The 25,270-nt window shown below is 39.8% G+C and overlaps 1 long non-coding RNA gene across 2 annotated transcripts in view; it reads right to left on the minus strand.

The window, feature by feature from the left end:
* Positions 1-22,780, minus strand: part of LOC122218112 — a 70,257-nt gene extending 47,477 nt beyond the window's left edge. For both annotated transcript variants that reach the window (XR_006201873.1, XR_006201872.1), the window contains exons 1-2: positions 22,137-22,780; positions 8,129-8,191 (exon numbers count right to left, since the gene is read on the minus strand). This is a non-coding gene — a long non-coding RNA (uncharacterized LOC122218112). The remainder of the gene's footprint in view (positions 1-8,128; positions 8,192-22,136) is intronic.
* Between the last annotated feature and the right edge of the window lie 2,490 nt (positions 22,781-25,270).

Below are 25,270 nucleotides of genomic sequence, written 5' to 3' on the forward strand. Positions count from 1 at the left end.
TTCCATTTAGGGTGTTCTTGCTGAGAAATTTGAAATCACAGACACATGTTCTTAAGTTCTAGAAAATGGAAAACTTCCTTGTATTTTGTCATCAATAATTTCCTCTTTGATTCTTTTGAAAGATTATTTTTCTAGAACCCCTATAAGTTGCAGGTTGATGTCCCATATTGATCATTTTCTGACCTCCCCCCTCTGTTTGTCTTTTGGTTCTACTTTCTCAGTCAATTCGTCAACTTTATTTTACAGCATTCTTATTGGCTATTTATACTTCTTCTCTCATATCTTTAATCTCCTAAAGCACTTTCCCATTTTCTGAATGTTTTCCATTTATGTTATTCTGCCCTTATTACATGGTTGTAAACTCATTTCTAACTTCTGTGGGAAAATTAATTGAAATGTTTCCTTTAATCTTTTTCTTTGGCCTCTTCTTTTATGTTACAGTCTTTTTCCAATGCCAGGTTTTTCTTTATATTAAAGAAATAAGATGTGCCCCTGTTTATAGAAGTACGGAAGATTATTCTAAAATTTCCTCTTAATTAAAATAAACTTATGGAAAAATTATATGAACTTTTAATTAAATGCTTTTTAGGCCTGCACAAAAGAGTCTGCAGAGACTAAAAACAAAGTGAAAGAACCTTGAGGTTAAGACACATCCAAACATGCCTCTATTGCGAGGAATTCTGAAGAGAGAGACTGAATGAGATTGCTGGATTGGATGGGAGGCTGGATGAGTAATTCAAGCCCTACCCTCTTTGGACACACCTTTAAATATATTTTATATAATTTCTCATTACCTTAAGTTTCACTGCAGCATATACAAAGTCTTTATATAGTCTTCCCCCCACCCCCCAGTTTTACCATTGTGTAAGGCTATGAAAAGCACAGTGAAGATTAAGGAAGAGGGTCAGATACCAACAAGATTCTTTATGGATGAAGTTTTAGAGACTTTTGATCTAATGGGAGCAAGGGAAAGCTTTCTAACACTTAGCAACAGAAATTTAGTGGAATAAAAAATATTTCTATTATTTCCTTCCACCCAAAACTCTTCGTAGGGATAAAGTGAGCTAGGTTTTCCATAGGTGACAACTTCTTTCATTTTCCAACTTGAATTTGCCATGTTTCAATATGGATTTTTGTTTTGTTTTGTGAGGTAATAAGCATGAGATATTTCTGTGTTCAACGTTTTATCAAATCTCCTGTTGATGCTTGCTTAGACCTTTCGTAGCAAATGACTATTTCATACTTTCCAATTGGGATAGCATGGCTAAAACAGGAAGATTTCCTTTTCCCATTTTAATGACAGATCCTTATTTCCCTTTCGTTGTTTTTCTTTTAAACAAAGTATAAAATATCTTACTTCACTAATTAGCCAAGAAAACGAGATTTACCCCCTCATCCTTTTGAGTTTAAAAGAGAAGTAAAACTCTAATATCAAGGGTCTTTAGAATAACGTCTAGATTAAAAGTGCTTCAGAAACACAAGTATTAGAAAAGAGAGAAACATATGTCTCAGGAAGCAGGTGGCTGTACAAGAAAAGAATGTCTATACTGGCTGGCCTGCATTTCTGGAAGCTAGAAATACTGCACAAGCACAGCCTTAATATAACCATAACAGACAGCAGGGTATGACTTAATGATCAAATAATAAATAACAAAGAAAAAAAATGAAGCTACAGGTGTTAAATGGTGAAGTGTGAAATGGAAGTCCTGGACTATGGAGCAGAACTTAGCAAGTAACTTAAGCACTTCTGCAGCACTGTAAAGTCTCTGGATTGAACTAAAATATTTTTTAAGAAAAGAAATCATATATATATATATATATATATATATATATATATATATATATAAATGTTTTATTCAAATGTACTCCATCTATTATTTTTGTTTAAAGTTTATTTATTTATTTTGAGAGAGACTGAGAGAGAGAGAGAGAGCGAGAGCGTGCATCTGAGTGTGGGAAAAGCAGAGAGAGAGGGTAAGAGAGAATCCCAAGCAAGCTCTGCACTGTCAGAGTCAGAGATTGAAATCAGGAACCATGAAATCCTGACCTGAGCCGAAACCAAGAGTCAGCTGTTTAATTTACTGGGCCACCCAGGCCCCTGTACTCCATCTATTGTGGCAGAAATTGTTTCTAATTGGCTGATCATCATCCATTCATTGACTTACTTAACAAACCTTAACTGAGTGCCTGTTCTATGCCAAGTCTTAAGCTAGGCACAGTGGATGCAGAGATGTCCCAAAGTTCATAGTCTAGTAATAGAGACAAACACCAACTTTCCAATTAGCACTATAGGAAGATGAGTTCTGTGGTGAAAGGAGGCAACAGATGCTGTGTAAGAAGAACTACCTAACCCAGCCTAGAAGACTTTCAAAGGCAGCTGATATTGAGGCCACATAAGAGTGGAAAGGTTAGGAGGGTTCTTCTAGGGAGGGGAAGAAGTATATACAAAAGCCTGAGAGACTTGGCTCAAATCAGCAATTTTGAGTTGAGTATATTGGTATATACAGTGCAAGGACTAGATGGGTAGACTTAGATAAAGGTGTTGCCTAAAGTCACTGTGAAAGCATGGCAGGATTTAGAAAGATCAAACTAGTGGCTAAAAGTGGAGGTTGGGAGACCAGATAAAAGGTTGTTATAATAACAAAGTGAGAACTAATAAAGTCTTAAACCAAGGAAATCACAGTTGACATAAACAGATTCCCCAAATTTAGGAAGTACTCCAAAAGAGCAGAATAACTGTAACTGATGGCAAATTTGATGTGGAATAGGGGAGTAAGGGAAGATTATGAGTCAAAGATGATATTCAAGTCTCTGATTTGAAGAATGGGTATGGGTGTTGCCAACTATGTAGTTAGGGTAATCTGAGAAAAGAAGCAGATCTGGAAGGAAGCTAATGGGTTCACTTTGAGATGGGTTCTGTTTATGGCATATTTTTTGGCATCCAAGTAGAAATTCCAGTAAGTGGTTATATATAAAAGCCTGGAAGTCAGGAAGAGGGCGATCTGGACTTAGACATGTACAATAGGGAATTATTGAATAGTCATAATAGTTGTTGTCATCATTAGTATAGATGTATTTGTCAGGTTGGCCAAGAGATAAAGGTATAGAAATATTAACTTTCAAGGAGAAGTGGAAGAAAGAGTATGTTGTCAAAGGGACTGAGAAGGACTAGCTGGTGAAGTCAGAGTATAACCACGTGAGAGTGGTCTTCCGGAGTCAAGGAGCTCAAAGAAAGAGCTGGGTCACAGAGGTAATCGCTGCAATGCAGTCAAGTAAATAAGGATCAAAAAGTTGAGTGATGATATAAATCATCATCAAAATAGAATAAATTTGAGAGAGAAGGGACTGTGATGGTCGCTTTAAGCGTCAACTCAACTGGACCATGCAGTGCCCATATATTTGGCTAAACATTATTTCTGGATGTGTCCTTGAGGGTGTTTCCAGATGAAATTAACATTTGAATCATTAGACTGAGTAAAGCAGATTGCCCTCACCAGTTGGGGTGGGCGCCATCCAATCAGTTGAGTCTGAATAGAACAAAAGGACAGAGGAAGGGAGAATTCACCATTTCTCCACCTGAGTCAGGTGAGTGCGAATATTGGTTTCTCCAGCCCTCAAACTGGGATTTACACCATTGGCAATTCTGGTTCTCAGACCATCAGACTTGGATTAGAATTTACACCATCAACTCTCCTGGCCTTTGGTCTTGGACTGGAACTACACACAGCCAGCTTTCCTGGCTCTCCAGTTTGCAGACAGCAGATCTCAGCTTCAATAATTGTAATAAAGCCCTTTCTATATCATTTATCTCTACATCTGTATCATCTCTATCTTTCTCTTTATCTATCTCTGATCTATCTATCTATCTATCTATCCATCTTCTATCTACCTGTAAATCTATTTATCAATTTGTCTACACATTCTGTTGGTTCTGTTTCTCTGGAGAATCCTGACTAATACAGGGATTGTTACTAATGACTATGATAGGACAACAAGTATAAACCAGAAGTTCTCTATGCAAAGAACTACATTTAGAAGAATTATTTCAATGAAGTAGTTGGAGTGGGGTTGTAGATGGCAAGAATAAAAGAGTGAAGTGAATGATAAGTAATTAAAATACTTATTAACAGACTATTTTTTTGAACTGACTTCTATTTAAAAGGGGAGAGACTGAGTGCAAATTAGAAGGGGATAGCAGGTTAAAGGCAAATGTTTTGCCCGGCAGAGGCTTGAGCAGCCCTGTATGCAAAAAAGAACAGGTCAATGAAGAGGGAGAAGTCAGGGAATTTACCATAAGAGAATAAATGATTGAACCACTGCTGTATGGGAACTGGAAGGGATGGCAGGATTAGCTTTAGAAAGAAGGATAGAATATCTTGCCTAGAGAAACCACAGAAAAAAATGAATGGAAAGCAAATATAGCAAACATATGGGTGGTGAGTATGAGGTTGGCCAAATTTCCTCCTGATGGTCTCTGTCTTCTCTGTAAAGCATGATGGGAGGCCTAGAGCTCAGTATGGATTACATACATACATTAATAGGGAGCTTGGGAGACACAGGTAAAATGGTATGTTACTCTGGATAGTAAGGGACAAGCTGATTAGGAACATGACAGTATTTTCAGGCAATATTAAGGGCCTACTGGGCACTATTAACTTGCAGTGACATGGACCTACAGAGTTTCATGTTTTATCCATTTTAAGTAGTGGGGATCACGGGATTGGTACAACAATATGATGCATGAAAGAGTGGTTTGAGTTCTGGATTATTGTCCCCATGGAAATGGGGACAGGAAGAGGCTGACTGATGGGTTAGACTAGGGAAGTCAATAAACTTCAAGTCTCACTAAAATTGGGAAACAAACATGTTATTAGTACAAACACAGTAGCTCGAAGGATAGGAAACTGTGGATAGGTTGGACATAGAACTTTAAGATTTCAGAGGTGTGTGAGCTTGGGGTGATGGTGAAGTCCCGGCTACGGCCATGGTTGCATGTATACAGTGGAGATGAGATATGTTCTGGAGTTGCTGTTGGCTAATTCAGCCACATGGTTGCAAAAATTACTAAGAACAATGATAAAAGTTAAAGCAGAGAGGAAAACCTTAAACCAAGTATCACTGAGATGACTGAAGTAAACAAAGAGATGGAGATAATGTGCATGATATAGCTCTTATTTTTTGCAAGAATTTAGAGAAGCAAAGATTTTGTGTGGCCACACAGAGTTGAAACTGCAAATGCTGCCTTTCAGTATAATTCTTCAGTGGGCTTTTAGGCATATGGTATCATCAGACAGAGATTTTCACAAAGACATTGAGATCTAGGAAATGTCCTGTGAAGAGGAGAGTGGAAGGGTTTACAAGAATAAGAGGATTGTCATGAGATAGGAATAAAAGACAAGCTGGGAATAACAGTAATGAAGAAAAAAAAGTATAACTGAGAGGTCAAGCTGCATTTTTGGAGGTGAGGAAGGATGAGAGGCATTCACTTATTGAAGTTTCTACCCTGTTCTAGCCTTCCTAGCACTTAATAGCCCCTGAAATGTATATGTAGAGCATGGGCTGTAAGCTCCAAGACAGCAGAAATTTGTAGCATTTTGTTTATTGCTGTATCTAAAACACACCTGGCACAGAGCGAGTGTGCCACATTTATTAAAGGAAGGAATGAGTGAATCCTGGGAGGTGGGACAATGGGTAATGGGTAATGGGCAGCGGTTAAGAGCATGAGCTATTAAATCAGAGAGCTCTGAGTCAGGGCCCTGGCCAAATCTTGGGAAAGTTGCTTAACTTGTTTAAATTTCAACTTCCTTATCTATGAATTCTAGGTTAGGTTGGTAACTATACTTCAGAATTTCTGGAAGCATCTGGCACCTAGTTGGCACCCAGTAAATGGCAACTATTGATGGCACTATTACTTTAACTGTTTTATTTGTTGGGAGGAAATCTGGTAGGACAGTATATAATTTGTAGCTAGAGCTCTGATATACACACACACACACACACACACACACACACACACACAATTATATACAAATATATATATAAAAATATATCTAGCTACAAATTATATATGTTGGGAGGAAATCTGGTAGGACAGTATATAATTTGTAGCTAGAGCTCTGATATATATATATATATCTTGATCTTTGGCATATATATATATATATATATATATATATATATAGCTAGAGCTACAAATTATATACAATTATATATATATCAGAGCTCTAGCTACAAATTATATGCTATATATATAGTGTATATATGTAATATATAATATACTATATATATTAATTTAACCAGGCTTTCAAGCAGAATATTGGTTAAAAATCCCAGAAAGCTTATACCAGTTTCAGAATTAGTTAACTCCTTAGAAAGTGAAAAGCCTTCCTTGCTTTTAATAAAAACTGCAACATTTCTACCTGGTTACTTCTAACAAGTGTTTTTTGTGTTTTTTTTTATATCAATTTTTTGCCTACACCTGGACACCCTAAGCAGAAATATAGGATGTTCTTTTTTTATTCTGTGAATAATACAAATATTTTTCCTGTTTCAAATCTACTCAACCTGGGAAAAGGTAAAACATTATGGGAGTGTGTGGCTGTGCTTTCTAGTTAGTTTGCACCTTTCCTGAATTTTCTTTGACTTTGTAAACTCTTGGGTTCCAATGACAATCACTGCCTACAGTATTCAATTTTCCCAGAAATCCTGAGTGCACATGAGTTATGAATAAGAAATATTAACATGAAATTATTTTAATTTACTTAATTAATAGGAAATATACTGTCTCCAATGTGCCCATGGATAATTTGGCTATGATCTCTATCAGCAAACCCCCTTGATTTACCTAATCTGCTATTTTGTTTCTTCTCTGGGTTTGCATTGGGATCTTGTGTTTTAGATGAATGTTGGCTTCCCCCCCAACCCCCCGCCCCAGTTGACTCTAATTCCTTCTCTATCAGCCCTGAAAACATCTTGTTGGGGGTAAGTAGCTCATTCCTTTTCCAAAACTTCACTCTAATACCCTTAGAATGTGCATGATTCATGGGAAAGCCAGGAAAATCGCTTCCAACACTTTTACACTGATTCTGGCCCAGCCTACAGTTTCCTCATGCTATGATCCTTTTGCTTTTTTTGCTTTCAAAATCCACAGACTGCAAAACAGCTCCCACCCATTGAAATGACTTTCCTCGCAGATCACCAAAATCTACTCTGATCTTTCCATGTGGGGGAGGTGACTTGATTCCTTTCAATGTTGGAAACCACCTCTCATTTCCCCCACGCACCAGTGAACTTTGTGGCCTTTTCAAGATTTTGCTCCAATGCCAAAGATCAAGTCCAACCTCCTGTGACATATTCTTGATTTAAGGTTGTGGGGTTTCCCAAATGATGTTGAGTGTTCACCCGAATATTTTAAATGAAAACTTGAGACATTTTTTTTTTTTTTTTCAACAGAGCCATAGTCGTGAATCTCTCATGTCTGCTCTCCTGGGTCAGTTTGTCCTACTGGACACAGAGCCCTCCTAAAAGCCCACACAGTGTGGGGGGTGAGGGGGGGGGTCTCCACATGATGGTGTGATGCTGCTTTGACGCTGCAGCTGGCCAAGTGGTCACTGGTTGATTTACTCGGCAGGAGATTTTGCAAAAATTAATTTGATGAGAGTAAAATAAAACTATGCCTCCCCCCCACCCCCGGAAGCTGTAGTAAAAATGAAGCAATAAATAATTTTGATTATTTTGATTAATTTTGATTAATTAACCCTAAAGAGACAATAGAAGAAACATAAGGTCATTCATTGGTAAGGGTAGTTGCTGGAACCCTACTGAAGCAAATGCCGGTATTGTTTTCAAGGTCAAAGACTAAAAGACAGTGAAGTTAAACTTGGCTTGTTTCTCCTATGGCATGTGCTGAATGTGGAAATTCAGGGAAGTTTAATCTCTTTTATACACAGATTGAATTATATGGTCATGAATTTCTGCATTACTAACTAGCTTTAATCCAATGAGAAATAACTTGATAGAGGAAGAATACAGTGCCTGAAACAACCAGAAAACCTGAAAAAATTTTTATTCTATGTTGTGGCTGTAAAGAACACTGCAGTATTAAGCAGAATGAGATAAAAAATTTTACCTCTTTTCTTTCTGCTGCTCGATTTGCTACTGAGCCTTCTCTCACTCATAAATGCTGAATAATCTGTGAAGGAATTAGAATGTAAATCAGGCTTACGTAACTGTACCTGTAAGTGCTAAACTTGTTCGAGACTAGATGCAGTTGAGTATTAAGGGGTTTGTTTTTTTCAAAATCTTTTTCCTGATTAAAAGATCAACTCATCCACACACATCCAGACACACACATATTGTTAAATTGGTTATTAGATAGATATTCAGGTATGTAATTATTAGATTGTTGTGTATGAGCAAAGAAATGGGAGAAATTGAAAGCGCTGAGGTAGTTTCAATGAACTCATAATATTTGATGTATTTTATTACTTAAAATATGTCTCTGAAGGAAGAGAAAGATGAATGAATAAAGTATTGGGGGCACAGCTTCACCTGAAAATCTCATGTGAATTTCGTGCTTTACTGTGTATTTACATCTGTATAATGTCTTATACCTACAGTATCCTTTTAAGAGGAAGAAAAATAATGCCAGTTTTTCTTCCCCAAATCCTTGAGTAACATTAGTTTTCCAGAGAGACATGTTCCGTTTTTATCCAGTAGTTTTGTGTACCGCTGAGCCCACGGGAGTTGCCCTAATTCAAAGGGTCGAAGCTCTGTCAGAACAGTGGACACACTAGGATACCTATATAAAAATGCCAGCTCCTGTGCCTCGCCAAAGTCCAATTAAATCTGAGTCTCTGGGAAAGATTCTTAGCATTGATATTTTTAAAAATCTCCCCAGGTGAATCTAGAATTTGCCCAAGGGTAAGAACCAATGCTGTAGGTGGAGGCTTACTACAGCTTGAGGACCAGGGAGGAGGTTATATTAGATATGATCTGTCGTTATACCTTTCTGCACATCAACCTCTCTTTGAACTTTTTCCCCTCATCACTGGGACCCTAGAGTAGCGAACTGATTGCCACGAAGTAGAAACACGGTCTGCAATGAAATCCACGCCTAGTGTATATAGCCCGATGGGACCCAGCATTCAAGTCACTAATTCTACAGAAGAGAAATAGAACTACTAATTCTAAACACGTTGGGCATGGGTTTTTTCCTCCCTCATGGTAACTTCCTACATCTGAAGAAAATTTTAACGTGATAAATTCCAAATTGTTGAATTTTGAATGTATTTAATAATTATAATTTTTATCAGTTTGACTTTTTAAAACCCCACCAAATTCTCCTGCAATATTTTCAGTATTTGCTGAAGGATGACATCCCCCTTGCCTTAATCATGTGCCAGATTACTCGTAAACCTGGACCATATGCCACTGCAATTTGCTGATGGGCCCAAGCTGTTTTGGTAGATAAAAAATCCAAGGGGATTAGAATGGCTCAATCCTCACTGTGAACAGAGCAACGGCATTAGGGCAGCTCTATGCTTTCCGCTCTCTCCTTGTCCATGCATTACCTAGTTTCTCTTCGTTCAGGTCACTGGTAACCCCAAACCAGAGATCGCATCAATGCCTGCAAAAGATGTATATTTCACCCTGATAAGGCTTTCTGTAGCTACGTCAACAGAAACCAAGTTTCAGAGACCCGGATCATGCAAGCAAGGGAGTAAAAATCATTATGTGCAAAAGTAGGAAATATTTCCTCACTTTTGGCTTTAGGATGGTCCTGGGGGGTGGTAAATACTCTAAAATTGATGAGTGACAAAATATCTTTCTCCTTTATTTGGCTCCTGGTTTCTGCTCGGTACCGTTAATGGTGATATTCTCTGTCATTAATATTTGAATGACTACAAGTTTTTCTTTTTATAATAAAGTGAACCTCTATGAATTCACTTCAGAACTCCTCTGAATCTTGAAATCAGAATCAGATGTCTGATTAAATTGTTAAAATTCAAAATGACCTTTGGGAAAATATAATTTTCTGGAAGACACTTTCCCACACTCCCCTTTTCCTTTCTTTGCAGGTGAAACTTTCCTCAAATAAGGAGGTCATTGTGATTTATTTCTTGTGTCTTGAAATCCATTTTCTTGATAGCAGCCCTTGTCTTAAGCCTCTGACATGGTGTGCTTAAAGATAAAGCAGTAAAGCATTTGGTTTGAAGTATACTGCTAAGAGTGCTTTAAAACAGTAGGAAAATGCTGGTTATTCAGATTTCTAAGTTACCATTAAATAATTTGCATACTAAATAGTTAATAGTCCCAGTAGTGGGGAGTTTTTTTTTCGTTAATCACACATTAATTAATTAGTTCATTGATTTACTAACTTCTTACATTGTCTCTTAATCAAGTTTCTTTTAGTTAAAAGTGACACAAACATAACTCTACCATAAGAAACAAAGGAACTTGTATTATTATTATTATTATTATTATTATTACTATTGCTGTATAAGCAAGACTCAGGTACAAGATTGCAGGATTCCAGCAACGTAACCAAGACTCCCTTTCTCTTGATCTCTTGCTGTTGGGGGGAAAACCACACTTAATAACACTTCTGACATCAGAGGTGTGGGTTGTGGGTTTATTCCCAAACTGCCCAATTCTCCAACACCAGCTGAGTGTTCACAATTCAATTCAATTCTGACACAATCTCCCTGGAGATAGCATCAGATTCCAGAAGTTAAGGGCTCAATCCCACAAGACTGTCCCCACTTCAGATACCAGTCACAAGTCCCAGGTTGTCACCTGTATTTCTGACTGCCTAGCTATAAATCAGGGTTCCCACAACCCCCTCTTTGGGTTCAATAAATTTGTTAGAAAAACTCATCAAACTCAAGGAAACATTCACCGATAGTTACTGGATTATTATATAATAAAGGACATGATAAAGGATAAAAATGAACATTCAGATGAAGAGATACACAGGCAGAGGTCCGGAAGGGACCCACGTACGTACAGAAGCTTCTATCCTTATGGAGTTGGGATGAGCCACCCTCCTGGCAGGTGGATGTGTTCACCAAACTGGAAGCTCTCTGAACCTTGTGCTTTAGAGATTACAGGAAGTTACACGGGTTTTAAGAGTTCTGTGTGAGGAATCAGGATCAAAGACTAAATATCAGCAGGAACAAGAGGCAGAGACTAATATATGTATCTTCATGCAGAAGGAGGACACAAAGATAGTGCCCACCTTTCTAACGTCTCTGGAGAGGATTACAGAGGGTGTTTAGAAGTATGTTGAACTAGCAGCCTGCCCCTCAAGCCACAGCTCTGAAGATAAACTAATAGGCCTTTCTCACAGAAAGACTGGTTTGAGCTGGTTGCTTCTGTACTGGGCCCTGAGGTAGAGCCAGGGTGTCTGAATGAAGTATTTAGGAACTGTTTCCCAGGGCACTATAGCCTTGTGGGTCTTGTCCATGCAAGCTCCATTGACATTCAAAGCTAGATGTTTTGGGACTTCTCTCAGCACAGGTCTTAAAAGTTGGGTACCAAATGTGGGGAAAGCACTTCTTCTCTGAGGAAGCTGGGTGTTATGAGTTCCCTCCTGATGGTGGATCACTGCACTGGGGCTGGGGTTTCAGGTGAGATTGTGTCTCAGGCTCTCCTACCCATTTTGATGCAGGTTTTTCTCACTCATCTGATATGTATTGTCTGGAGGGAATTTAGGTTTCTCGTGTTTTCCAAATTATCACTTTATCTGCTGTTTCCATTTTCTCTAGTTATGGAACAGGCTGTAACATAAGGAGAGGTACAACACCATTGAGGAAGGAACTATATATATTTCTTATTATTTCACACCTGTCTTTGTTGGTCTCATTCTCTCCTACTCTATGTAAACTTTTCCATGTGGCAGGTGATATGTTTATACATAGCCTCAAGTTCATATCATCCCAATTCAGGGAACTCACAGGAATGAAAAAGTTCCCAAAAGCTTCTGCATGAAAAAATCCAGGGATGGTGGCCCCTGTATGTATACCTGAACTGGTGACCATGACCATTGGATTGATACTGTGAGTGGTCAGGTCAGAGTCACATACCTCACTTTGTACCCAGGTTCCAATAAATGAGTTTTTACTTGGTCTCTTCTTGTCTTTTCCACACTGGTATGGAAGGCAAGGTGTTATGGTAAATGTGCACATAATTAATGTGACCGCTGTGAGCTTAGGATTTCAAGTTACTTTCCTAGTGATTTTTGGAATACTGCAAGCTAGTGAAACGTATTTTTTAAATTATTATGCTTCTACTGCTGAACTCCATCCCTGAACTGGCCTACAAAGTGAATACATTTCTAATTTTTTTTTTGTTCTGAGATCAATTATACCATAAAACCCACAAAAAAAATCTCTGCCACATGGAAAATATGTTAAGGTAGATTGATTTATAGTGGTCAGAAAATAAAACAACAGAATTTATGATGAATGCCCTGAGTTATAAGAAATGTCTTTCAGCTATCAACCTAAAAAATGTCAAAGTCCCTTTGTGTCAAATGGAAGCTTAGTAATACCAAACTTGTATAAAGATGTATTTACTAGGTTCTGATAGTTAAATAAATAACCACTTAAAAGATTCTTAAAATCTTCAGATCTTAAATAATTCCTATAAAGAGAGTATAAGATGTGGGAAGTGCGAAACCAAAAATGTTTTCACTCATTAGAGATGACCTTATATAATTTCACCACTTCTGAGTTATCAGGGCATCTGTAACTTGTGAAAATGATTTTCATATTTTATTCCCAAATATTATGTATTTTCCCTTTATTTTGGAAAACATGTAAACATACAAATGCACATATTGAGGGACATAGCTTCCATATTTAGTTACACCAAGTTGTTAGAATATGAATTAAAAAATCTATTTGATAAGGCATCCCAACAAAAGCATAACTAAGTATAGCAAAATTCTGTGTCCTTGTTCCCTCACAGAAAATGTCACCTTTCCAGAGGTGCAACAAACTGGAGCATTGGGATTAGACAAACGTCAATAGAGTCAAGTACATTTTTCACTTGTGGACTGAAGGCACAGTAGGGTAAGCATAATTTTTTTTAATTCTTAAAAAAACAAAAAGCAAATAGTGAATGGAAGATCAATGTGCTGGTTTAAAGGTTAAGCAGATAGAGAAAGGGAAGTCTGTTTCCAAATCTATTTTCATACAATCAGTTTTGAGAAGGTCATGAGAGGCAGTATTTTAAATAGGTTAGAAACTGCAGACTGATTTTTTAGTATGATTATGCCAGTTGACATCTGTATTGGGTGCTCACATGTCCTGTCTTACATCTTCTTGGGCCATTTTTACTCTAGTTCTTGGTGCAGCAACCAGGGGTGTGAGGCTGTAACATGACAGGACTTTGCCTCAGCTGCACAGCCACATCCGGGCTTCCATGGAGTAGAATGAGGCTGAAATTGAGTCAGCTGGTGCAAGTGCTATAGACACAAGGAAGCAGGAAAAGGTGACCAAGGATAGGATAGGGTGCAACTTTTAATAAGGTGGTCGCTGAAGACCTCACAAGGAAGACAGTACTGCTATGAAGGCCTGAATGGAGTGAGAGAGTGAGCCTTGTGGGCACAGGAAACAGAGTGCAGAAGCTCTAAGGCAGCAGCATTGTCGGAATGCTCACCAGGGCCAAGTGTTCCTTGACAGAAACCAGACAGGCAGAAGAGCAGGAGAAGAGGGGAGAGGATGATGCCAGGATGTAGAGATCCTCACAGGCTTCTCTAAAGATGGTGGTGTGGTCTCTGATGAGCCAGGAATGGAACGGAAAGTTTTCGGAGAAGGGATGACATGATGTGGCGGGTGTTGAGACTAGAATGCAGAGTGTGTGGGCAAGTGTGGAAGCAGAGACATCTGTTAGGAAACCAGTGTAATAATTTAGTCAAGAGACAATAGCTTTGTGAAAGGTGGAAGCAATAGATGCGGAAGATGAGGTAAGAATCTGGATATATTTAGAAGGTAGCACCAAAAGAATTGGCTGATAGGCCAGATATGAGGAGAGAAATGAAGGATAATTTCAAAGTTTTAATTGAAAGACAGGAGGGAAAACATTGCTATTAACTGAGGTTCCAAAGACTGACGGTTGTGAGGTTTGGGGAGGGGGTCAGGTTTTGGATACAGTAAGTTTGAGATACCTACTGGCCACCCAAATGGAAATAGAAATAAGGCAAGAGGGTGGGCACACGCGTCTGAAGTGCAGGAGAAGGTCTGGGATGGGTTGTAAATTTGGGAGTCATCATCCTATAGATGATATTTAAAATCACAAAACCGGATGAATCGCCGAGGTCGTGTGTGCAGAGAGAAAAGAGAGGAGGCCTGAGGGACTGAGCTCTGGGTCATGCCAAGGTGCAGATGTTGGGGACCTAACAAGAAACTCGCAAGGGAGCCAGGGAAGGAGTGGACATGGAGGTATAGGGCAACTGGGAGAGTGTGAAATCTTGGCAGCCAGATGGAGAAAGAGTTTGAAGAGTGTCAAACCCTGAAGGGAGGTGAGGGGTAAGGACTGAGAATTAAGCACTGGATTTAGCAATGCAGAAGTCACTGGGGACCTGGAAGAGCCAGTTCAGTACAATGGTGGGGGCAAAACTCAGAGTCAGGGAGACGAAACTTAAAAATAATGAATACCATGAATGCAAACGACTTCTAAAAGGAAGACCAGACCAGAGTGGACTTAGAGCTGGAGGGGGTCTGTGAGTAGAAGAGAAGGACTCTTTTTCTTTCTTCTTTTTCTTTCTTCTTTTTCTTTCTTTCTTTCTTTCTTTCTTTCTTTCTTTCTTTCTTTCTTTCTTTTTTCCTCTGGGAGAGATGATAGCATGCATACAAACTGTTGGAGTTATTTGGTGGAGAGGGAAAACAGGGAAAGAGAAAGAATTGCAGGATGATAGGAAGCTTGGAAGAATGCACGTGCAAGAAGGCAGAGAGGTGGCTAGATGTGGTGATGCAAGAAGCTGTGGGGGTTGCATTTTCATTGTTTCTCTTTCCCTGTTGAATAGGAAGCAAGGTCAACGGCTCAAGTGAAGGTGGAAGCAGAAATGTGGGGCATATGAGCATAGAGAAGGAGGTTCCAAATGGTCCTCTAGTTGTGGGGAAGTGGATAGATTAGGGAAACGGATGTGGTTTCCGAGGAAAATCAGGGGCCTGGTACAGAGTGGTGCACATTTGAACTTGTGTGCTTTTCCCAGCCGTGTTCAGCCTGGGGGAGGAACAGAGCAATCAGAGTTGAACTTAACCGGGATGGGGTTTTTGTCAGTCCAATAGGCTAAAGTGAGAGATGTGCAAAGGAAGGGAGGGTTACACAAGACAGGATTTCCATGACTGCAATGGTTTTATGCTAGAGAGATTCATGTTTTCTTTCAAATAAGTTTCCTACTGTGACTTCAGCCTTTCTACTAAAGGTAATACCTCTTCTTCATCCTACTTCAGAATTCCAGAATCGTTGTGTTTTCTTTCCTCTCACTCTCCAGTTACCCCAACCACCAAGCAGCAGCATGGTGTCACAGAAGCTACATGTCCCACCGGTGACACTGTCACAGAAGATACATGTGGGAGCAGACCATACACGGAGGGGTTAGAGCAGGGTAAGGCAGGAAAAGCCGCTCAGTGTCAGGATATGGAGGTTCTAGAAGGCTGAGTTAAATACTATTCTTAATTAGGCAGGCATCCTCAGAGTGAGCATCCCAGGAGAATCAGGAGGAAGCTGCAGGGTCCTTGGTGAACTAACCTCAGTAATCTGACTTAAGGAGGAACTTCTTTTTGTAAATAAATGTTATTGGAACACAACCACATCCATTTCTTTGCATGTTGTCTATGGCTGTTTTCGCACCAACAGCAGAGCTGAGTGATTGCAACAGAAACTATATAGTCGGAAGAGCCTAAAATCATTACTACATAGCCACTTAGTGGAAAAGGTCTGCTAACTCCTTCTCTAAAAAATAAAAGTGTCCTAAGCAAGAGCTTTCAAACTGACCAATCATGGCCTTTGTTGTAGAACTGAACCTCCTAACATGTAATGAAAACCTACAGTATTTATAGAGCACTATCCACAAAAAGATCAAATTTCTCAGTGAGATTAGAGGGAAATTCCTACCCCTCATTTCCCCTCTCCAGAGATATTCCCTAAGACAAGACAAAATACATGAACTGCACCCAGATTTAAACATTAATTTTGGGATGTTTGCCAGACCAGATGGTTAGAAAAGCTAAATACCATTGATTTATTTCTTACCCTTTATGAAGCAACATTACAGACAATGGACCTTATCAGAACAAATGAGAATAAACAACAGAATGCAGATCAGAGGAGAATTAAGAACAAATGCTATTGGATTTTATTATGCTATAATTAATTTTGTATATAGAAAAGCACTAATTATTAGCAAATTGTAAACTCCACCAACCAAGCTTTAGTTTATAGCAGTTGGGCAAGGATGGACTTTTCTGTTTTATGAATGTCACTTTTCCTCGTGTGACACTTTTCCATCATTTCCGGTACCCAGAGGATGTTCTCTTGCAAATGCATCAAATACCTTTTGAGCACTCTACACTTTAGCAGCCAGGAACACACGATCCCTGCAAACAATGTCTCAGTATAGTGGTGATTTGCACCCAGAACTGCAACAATAGTTCTTACTTGTTTTGGATCACAGACCCTCACGAGAATGTGATCAAAGCAGCAAACCCCTTTTTTCGAAAAACGTGCAAAGGCGCATATAAACAAAATTCTGCATGTGATTTTGAGAGTTTATTTTATTTCCTGAAGGTCATTTGTGAAACTGCATTTGGGGGCTAACCCTGTTTTTAGAATCTTTGTGGTATAGCATGGGCACAACTGAGTAAACGTGCGTGTGTGTGTGTGCGTGTGGGCGCCCATGAGTATGTACAAATGTCTTAGTTCCTTCAGGAAATTAAGATGGAAATGTATTTTCTAGGTGGGCCGATTGGTTTGTGCAAAAAGTGATGAGACAGACATGACAGAGGAATTGAGGGAGTTCAGGCAGTTTGGGATGACACTACCATAGGGAGGAAGACTGAGGCCTTGGGAGAAAAGGCTGAGAAGAAACTATAGCTTGGCTCCCACAAGTCTTTGTATGTTGTATGAGACTTACCTCTTTTCCTTGGGGAATCATACATCCTTAAGGAGCACACACGCCATTGGAACTGGCATTGACCACAGAACACTTAAGGACCTACATTTGCTTGCTCCTGGCTGGTTGTTTATTGCTGAGTTTCTCTTCCTTTTTGTGTGTAAAGTATGTTACTAAACAAGGATATTTATGTGTATCCTTTCATGGTATTTAATTTTGTAGCAGTCTAGATTTTATTTTACCTATTTCAGTCACAAAAACAGTGAGAGCCAGGGAGATAGCTAACTTGTTCAAGCCCACACAACTGGGAACTGAACATCCCTTTTTTTTTTTTTTTTTTTTTTTTTTTTTTTGACTCTAGTTTCTATACTTTTCCCTCTAGGCTTATAATACTGAGCCAAATAAAACTTTTTTAAAAGAAGAACTGATCATTTCTGGCTAATGTAGCTATTCCCTTAGGGTAAGTCAGATTATTAATTAAAACCATACTTTTTTTTTTTTTTTGAGTCTGAAACATCTTTTGTTTACTTATTTCCATAGGGTATTTCTTTCTCTTTTTTCTTTTTGTCACAGGATATATTTATATATTTATTTTTTTAAAATGTTTATTTATTTTTAGAGAGAGAGAGAGAGCACGAGCAGGGGAGGGGCAGAGAGAGGGAGGCACAGAATCTGAAGCAGGCTCCAGGGTCTAAGCTGTCAGCACAGAGCCCAGCGCGGAGCTCAGATTCACAAACCATGAGATCATGACCTGAGCTGAAGTTGGATGCTTAAACAACTGACTGAGCCACCCAGGTGCCCCTATTTTTTTTAACATTATATTCAAGTTAGTTAATATACAGTGTGGTCTTGCCTTCAGGAGTAGAACCCAGTGATTTCTCTCTTACATATGACACCCAGTGCTCATCCTGAAATGTGTCCTCCTCAATGCCTGTCACCCATTTAACCCATCCCCCTGTCCAACACCCCTCCATTAACCCTCAGTCTGTTCTATGTATTTAAGAGTTGCTTACGGTTTGCCTCCTCTGTCTCTATCTATCTTATTTTCCCTTCTCTTCTCCTGTGTTCATCTGTTGAGTTTCTCAAGTTGCACATATGAGTGAAATCATATATCTTTCTTTGACTTATTTGGTTAGCATAATACCCTCCAGTTCCATCCACATTGTGGCAAATGGCAAGATTTCATTCTTTTTCATCGCCAAGTAGTAGTATTCCACTGTGTATATAAACACCATACTTTTTAGTAAGTATTTTTATTTAGTAGTTTTATTTAGGCTGAGAATTTTGGAGGGTATGTGTTAGAGATCCTTCACTCGTGCCCACCCTTCCTTTGGTTTTTATTTTAAGAAAGATAAAGCTGGAGAAAGGCTCATAGCTTGGGTTGAAGTGAGCAAACTGGACAGACTGGAAAGGATTGGCAGGGCTAAGACCTGGATTACAAGACCCTGGGAAATCCTCCAAGATAAGAATTCCAAGCAATAAACAAAATGTGCACGATAAAGAGAATTACACATTAGGAATTTTTTAAAATGTGTTCCGCCTTCTCCAGAGGTGGCAAAAATACATAACCACGACGTGGGGAAGGCACTGGTGGCCCAGGGACAGGGGAAACTACCTATTCACAAATAAAGCCCTCTCCAGTGTCAGGTGTGGCTTGAACTCTCCCTGTGAACTTTGCTTTGGGGCATAATGGTTTATTGCCAAAAAGGCTGTCCAAAATTTAAACCTAATGAACACCTGAACTCTTCTTGAAAACTACATGCCAGTTAAAGACCGCAGATTCTGAGGTGATAAACTAAGAAGGGGACAGTGGCTAGTAAATTCAGGTTGTGATAAGCTTTACACCACTGAGCCATCAGGGAGATCAGGCTTAGGTGTGGCACTTTGACGTCAGATTAGCACAAAGTAAATACTCAAAATTCAACAAAAAATGCAAAGATAATGGTGACGGACGACGCCAAAGAGGAGGAGGCTTCCGTGGATGAATCTGGCTTGATTCACGATTGTGCTTAGGGCCTGCTCTGCAGGTCAGACAATAAGATTCATCACGTGGTGAAATAATTTGTAATGAGACCGTGAATCGTATTCACAAGCCAAGGGAAAACATTGTCAAAGGCCCCTCCCACTGGTGCATAAATGACAGGGAAGCATTTCTGGAGCGGGGCTTGTTGAGTACTGTTTGTGTGTTCCCCTCTGCAGGACAAGCATCCTCTAGTCCTGCTAACACACAACCGGTCAAGTCACAGATGTTTATGTGGAAGTTTCTGTGACCTTTCCGGCATGCTCTCCCCTCAGCTGGATCCCAAACACAGTCCCATTTCACAGCCTTGCATCATCTAGTAGGAACCCAGCCAGGTGGAGAGGGAACAGCCTGGGAAGGGATGAACAGGAAGAGCCCCAAGGATTCTACAGTGGGTCCAGAAACCCCTTCGCTGAGTAAACTTGAGGAGCCCAAGGGCACTTTCATCAAGCACAAGCACAGTGTGAGAAGAGACAAACCAAATGCAAGTTGAGAGTGTGACCACGTTGAAGGGCAACTGACACTTGTCACAAGGCTAGAAGTTTTGTATGTTTTTTAGCCCTTGGTAATATGACAGACATGTTTACTAAAGCCTAAGAACAGATGCTCTTGATACAACCATAGGGCGTGAAGTCCCACAGTATCTTCATAACTGAAATACGTATTTTTAAGGTCTTTTCAATTGTTCAGTGTTACTGATCACATAGTGACTTATTTTTTTTTTAATGTTTATTTTTGCAGGAGAGAGATAGAGTGTGAGTGGGGGAGGGGCAGAGAGAGAGGGAGACACAGAGTCTGAAACAGGCTCCAGGCTCTGAGCTGTCGGCACAGGGCCTGACGCGGGGCTCGAACCCCCAGACCGTGAGATCATGACCTGAACCGAAGTCAGATGCTTAACAGACTGAGGTGCCTCTCATTTTTGTTTTAAATCTGTTTCTAAAGTGACTCTTCAGTATTGTCAATAGATCCATAATAAGAACTAAAATTATTTTAAGGGAGTATCAGTGATCATTTACTCTTCTCCCATTCCCCTAAACTGAAAGACATGGTCATGACTGCAATTCTCAGAGATAGGAAATGATTTTCCCCTCTATTTTGGTTCTTTGAATGGTTTTCCTTGCTGCTTCATGGTTTCCAAGCTGGCTATTATTGTGGAACCTTTTAATCTCTCTGTGCCTGTGGAATTGTGGCTACCAAAGGGGGTGACATCAGAATTTACTGGATACAGTTGTTGGAGAATGAAATGGAATGATAGATGTAAAGTGCTTAGCAAAATGCTGGGACACAGAAAGTACTCAGTAAGTGCTAACTATGATCGTCTTTATCATCACCATCATTATTCATTTAAATTCAGGTTAGTCAAGGATACAGTAATTTTTAAATGATACATTTTATGTTTGAAGATAGCATATAACTTCTGATTATTAACTTTACATAGTTATCACTGCTATCTAATTTGAAAATGCCCAAAAAATTTTTTCAGCACCCTCCACATTTGCTTGGTAAGGGTGTTATATGTACGTAGGAAACATTTTTTAATTATTTTAGATTTTAAAAATAACCAGATTTAATTTTCAGGCATGACAATGTTGAATTTGTGATAAATCTGAAAAGCTGAATGATTAAACTTTGTTGATAATCATTTGCATTATATGTTTTGTCTAATCTTTAAATCTACTATGCCAGCAGAGAGCCTGTGATGTTTTAGAATTTGTTTATTCAAAGAAAACATGGAAACATTTGCGTACTGATGTGGAATGCTTAAAAAATGGGCCACGCAGAGGAAAGTTGGAAGCAATGTCTGTGAACCTCAAACTCATCTTGCTTCTTGCATTTTTAGGGCACCAGATTCCCAAGCTGTGTTGAGAAATGTCCAGAGATGAGTGGAAGTGTTTTGAAATCAGAAAAGAAGTGCGTCAGTGCCTATCTGCCACAGCATGGAGACTGCCCTTTGTTTAAAGGCGAGCCAAGCATTGTCTCTGGACCTACATGCGCACATCCCAGTGACATAACTGGGAGTGTCAGGTTGAGATCCCTCTAGACTTGGCTACATCGTGTGCTGGATTTTTAAAACAACTTAGCTATCAGAATAGTTTCCAGGCTTAGAATCAAATGCAATGAGGATAAAATGCCCCCATAAATTAGTTTTCTGAAAGCTTCAAATATACTTTAAGTGAGGTGAATCCTGATATAATAAACGAGTTTCCCAGGTTCCTGTGTAGAAATATAATGCCTCAAATTGGGTAACACTATCATGTTTCAGAAATCCCTCCATTCTGGGTTACCATAACATTAGGTTTCTTAATAGTCACTTGTCTTAGACATTCTCTGAAGGCAGATTCTAAGGCAAAGGCTTTTGTGCAGGTAGTATATTCATGAATTGCTGGAAGGCAAGAAGGAAATGATGCTGGAAAGCAAGATGTGGAGGATTAAACAGGAAGGAGGAAAAGCCAATTTAGGGATGAGTTACAAGGTTGGCCACACCAGTGGTACTCAAAGTGGTATTTTGTTTGTTTTTGTTTTTGTTTTTGTTTTGTTTCGTTTTTCCAAAGAGCCTTATGTATGTGTTTCAGAAGTGACTAACTAGGGTATCAAAATGGTGGACACATCTTTTATCTTCTGTCCCCCACTGGTCAAGGGAAACCACGTTAATGCTCCTTTGCACTTCTGAATGATGCACAGGTTCTTATATACTTTCCACACAGGTGCATCAAAACCAAAACCAAACAGGGGCACCTGGGTGGCTCAGTCGGTTAAACATCTGACTTCGGCTCAGGTCATGATATCACGGTTTGTGGGTTCAAGCCTCACGTTGGGCTCTGTGCTGACAGCTCGGAGCCGGGAACCTGCTTTGGGTTCTGTGTCTCCCTCTCTCTCTGCCCCTGTCCCGCTCATGCTCTGTCTCTGTCTCTCTTTCTAAAGTAAATAAACGTTAAAAAAAAAAAAAAAAAAAAAAAAAGCAAAATACCCAGGTAGAAACTGAGAGATACTTACCACAGGCCTCAGTCAAATGTTGTCAGGTTGCCCCTATGGAAATCTGGGTGAAGCTTTCAAAGAACAAGTCACCACGGCAGTCCTGGAGTGGGATGTGGAGAGGGTTTGAGGCAGAGTTCAAGGCACATCTACTACAGTCCATATCTTTTACCTCTCAGTTTCTCTCATTCCCATTACAGAGTCCCTTTTAAGGTGGTAGGCAAATTTGAGAGGATTTAATAAAAGGTTAGTTGAATGAAGGTTATCCTCACTGCTTGGATGTAAATCCTAAAGCCATAATCAGTATTTTCTTTCCTCCACTATGTATTTTGAATTTTCATTATATTTGACTAGTAGGAGGGTCTAACTGTGTGCCCAGTGGAGCGACTCGGGACCTTTATCCTGAAGCCTTAGCCGCCTGGCCCTTGTTGGGCTGTGGTTGCTGTACCTGCTGATTCTTAGTTACCACTAAGTGCTGAAGCATCAAAAGACATCCCAGGGAGCCTCCTCTTTTTCAGATATATTCCTCCCTGTCCCCAAGGTGTAGCAGCAATTCTAACTCCCCCATGGTTGTTAAGGTCAATTTTTATCCCCTGTAGAGTTAACTCTTTGCTTATTGGTTCCCTGGCATGACGAGCCCAACACGACCAGATGGTAATTGTACCTCCAGCTACACTAGAATGCTCGCAGTGCACCCTGGGAAATAGAACTAATGATGACGTAATGTAAAGGATGGTGATGAGAAGCATGCATTCTGAAAGTGTGTCACCAAGAGTGATGGTGAGAAGTACCAGCCCCACTTCTACCCTTGGTTCCCACACTTGTATATCCAATGAACTGGGGGCACAGAACCAGAAATGAACCATTCGTTCAGAATACAAACCACATTCTGGAGGACTGCCCCTCACAGGATGCTACTGTAGCTGGTGCCTTTGCCAAACCTCTCTACTATATTCTATAGTCCGCTCTTCAGCGGACTTCAGCTGATATAGTACATGGTAAGTCTAAAGTGTTCTGTGGATATATATCTATTCTTTTGCCTCTTTTGGGGTAAAGTGGGTCTATTCTCAAGATGAAGCAGAGAGAAGAAGGAAGTATATGACAAATACATGTGCAGTTTTCTATTTAACTTAAATAATGATTTCGTGGTGGATGCAACCTGTTAAGGCAACAAAATTCATTTTGCAAATTATTCGGTAAATCCAAAGTGCCATGCAAAAGTTGTGGTTGTTTACAGTGATCACAGGAAAAGGAATTTGGCTAAGAAAGCCATCCAGACTGGTGCAGAGCTGTTTATTTGATTACAGATAGAGCCAGGCTGATGGCCTGAAGTACATGGGCAGCAAAAGAGAAACGGAAATCCCTTGATGTCTGCTATCTCCTCCTCACTCTCCTTCTTTCTGCAACAACTGCTTTAGCTTCAGGCACCTTGAGTACTGTGGGCAATTTAGAAAAAGAAAATACAATTTGAAATTCTGAATTTGCAAGGGACTATAAGAATAATTGATAGTAATGAGTTTAAAAATCAACTTTTGAGGGGTACCTGGGTAGCTCAGTTGGTTGAGTGTCAGACTCTTGATTTCTACTCAGGTCATGATCCCAGGGTCATGGGATTGAGCCCTGCATTAGGCTGTACTGAGCATGAAGCCTGTTTGAGATTCTCTCTCTCTCTCTCTCTCTCTCTCTCTCTCTCTCTCTTTCCCACTGCCCCTCTCTTCTGCTCTCTATCCCTCTGTCTAAAATTTAAAAAAAGTTTTTTAAAAATCTACTTTTTATTGCCATCTTACTAGCTGCAAAATGTTTTGAACCATGAATTTTTGCAATAGTGCAGCACAGTACATTTTTAAACTTTGAATAAAGAATAAACTTCACAAAAGGGGAGCGGGCAGAGTGTGTATACAGGCCATGAGGTAGGCACAGCACAGCACGTGTGAGGGTTCAGGACAGTCAGGAGAGGTAGGTCCGTGCTGCTGCTGGAGCTCAGACATGGCGGCTGTTGTTACCCAAAATCCTCAGCAACAACTGGGCTGTGAGGGCCTTGGAGCAGCTGGAGAAAACAACACCCTGTGTTTAAGAACATTAGCTTCAAGGGGCTGGAAGCAAATATGTTAGATTCCCCCTTTCTGTCTCGATCCCCATGCAGCTTATTATGAAGACGTCTTGGGTTTTGAGCAGTTCTCCACAGTGAAAGGAACTCACCTGGGCACCACAGATGACACCTTCTCTGTTCAATTTGCTACAGGGTGTGTCTCCATCTCCCGGCAGCATGAGATGATGGAACCAAATGTTTCAATGACACCAGTGAAAGTGAAAGTGAGGGAAATACGACATTGGGTACATAAGAGAAATGTGTCATTCAGTTTCCAGACCAAACAGAAGCTTCTTCTATAGAGTACTCAGAAGAGGAGTCTGCCTTAACTCTGGCCCCAGAGGGAAGAAAGAGCTGCCCATGAGACTGTGACTGCTCACGATGTGAGTCAGACCTCAATGCCAAGGAGCGTGTGCTGTGTTTCATCTTATCGTGAATTGCAATAAACATGTATGATACATCTGAAATGTAAAAAGCAATACCTGTTAGTGTGAGGCAATGTTGTACGTGACACCATGCCAATGGTTCATCGTTAGGCAAATACTCTAATAGTAGTGCTGGAGTTGCCCTGTAGACATAAAAGAAAAACCCAGATGTCAATTCTGGTAAGGATGATAAAGGATGGAAAAAGTCCAATGCAGTGGAATTGAAATCAAGTGATTGGCTCTTCTCCTCCATGACGGTGCTACATTGCCACTGGTGATAGGGCATTCACTAATGGTAGCAGCTAGATCATTCTGGATGAGACAGAGCCCATGCTGTATAGTCCATATGTAGTCTTTATCTCCGGCACAATGGCCACATCATTCATAACTCATTGTGTCAGCCCCACTCGGCTCAATAAATATGATGATTGACACAAGATGGATCATCTTGTCCAGTCAGTTGTTGATTTCCTTTTCTGTGTTGAATGCTCTTCAGTAGCTATTAATGTAAGCCATGAACGTTTGCATACTCTGTCCACTTCCATTGTTCCATCAACTTGTCTATTCTCCAGACTTTCTTGCCTCTGATTTTTCATTATTGTTCCCTCAGGCACAGGAATAAATGTATACTCATAACTCAA

Source organism: Panthera leo, chromosome B1 (genome assembly GCF_018350215.1).
Source record: "Panthera leo isolate Ple1 chromosome B1, P.leo_Ple1_pat1.1, whole genome shotgun sequence".
Taxonomy (NCBI): domain Eukaryota; kingdom Metazoa; phylum Chordata; class Mammalia; order Carnivora; family Felidae; genus Panthera; species Panthera leo.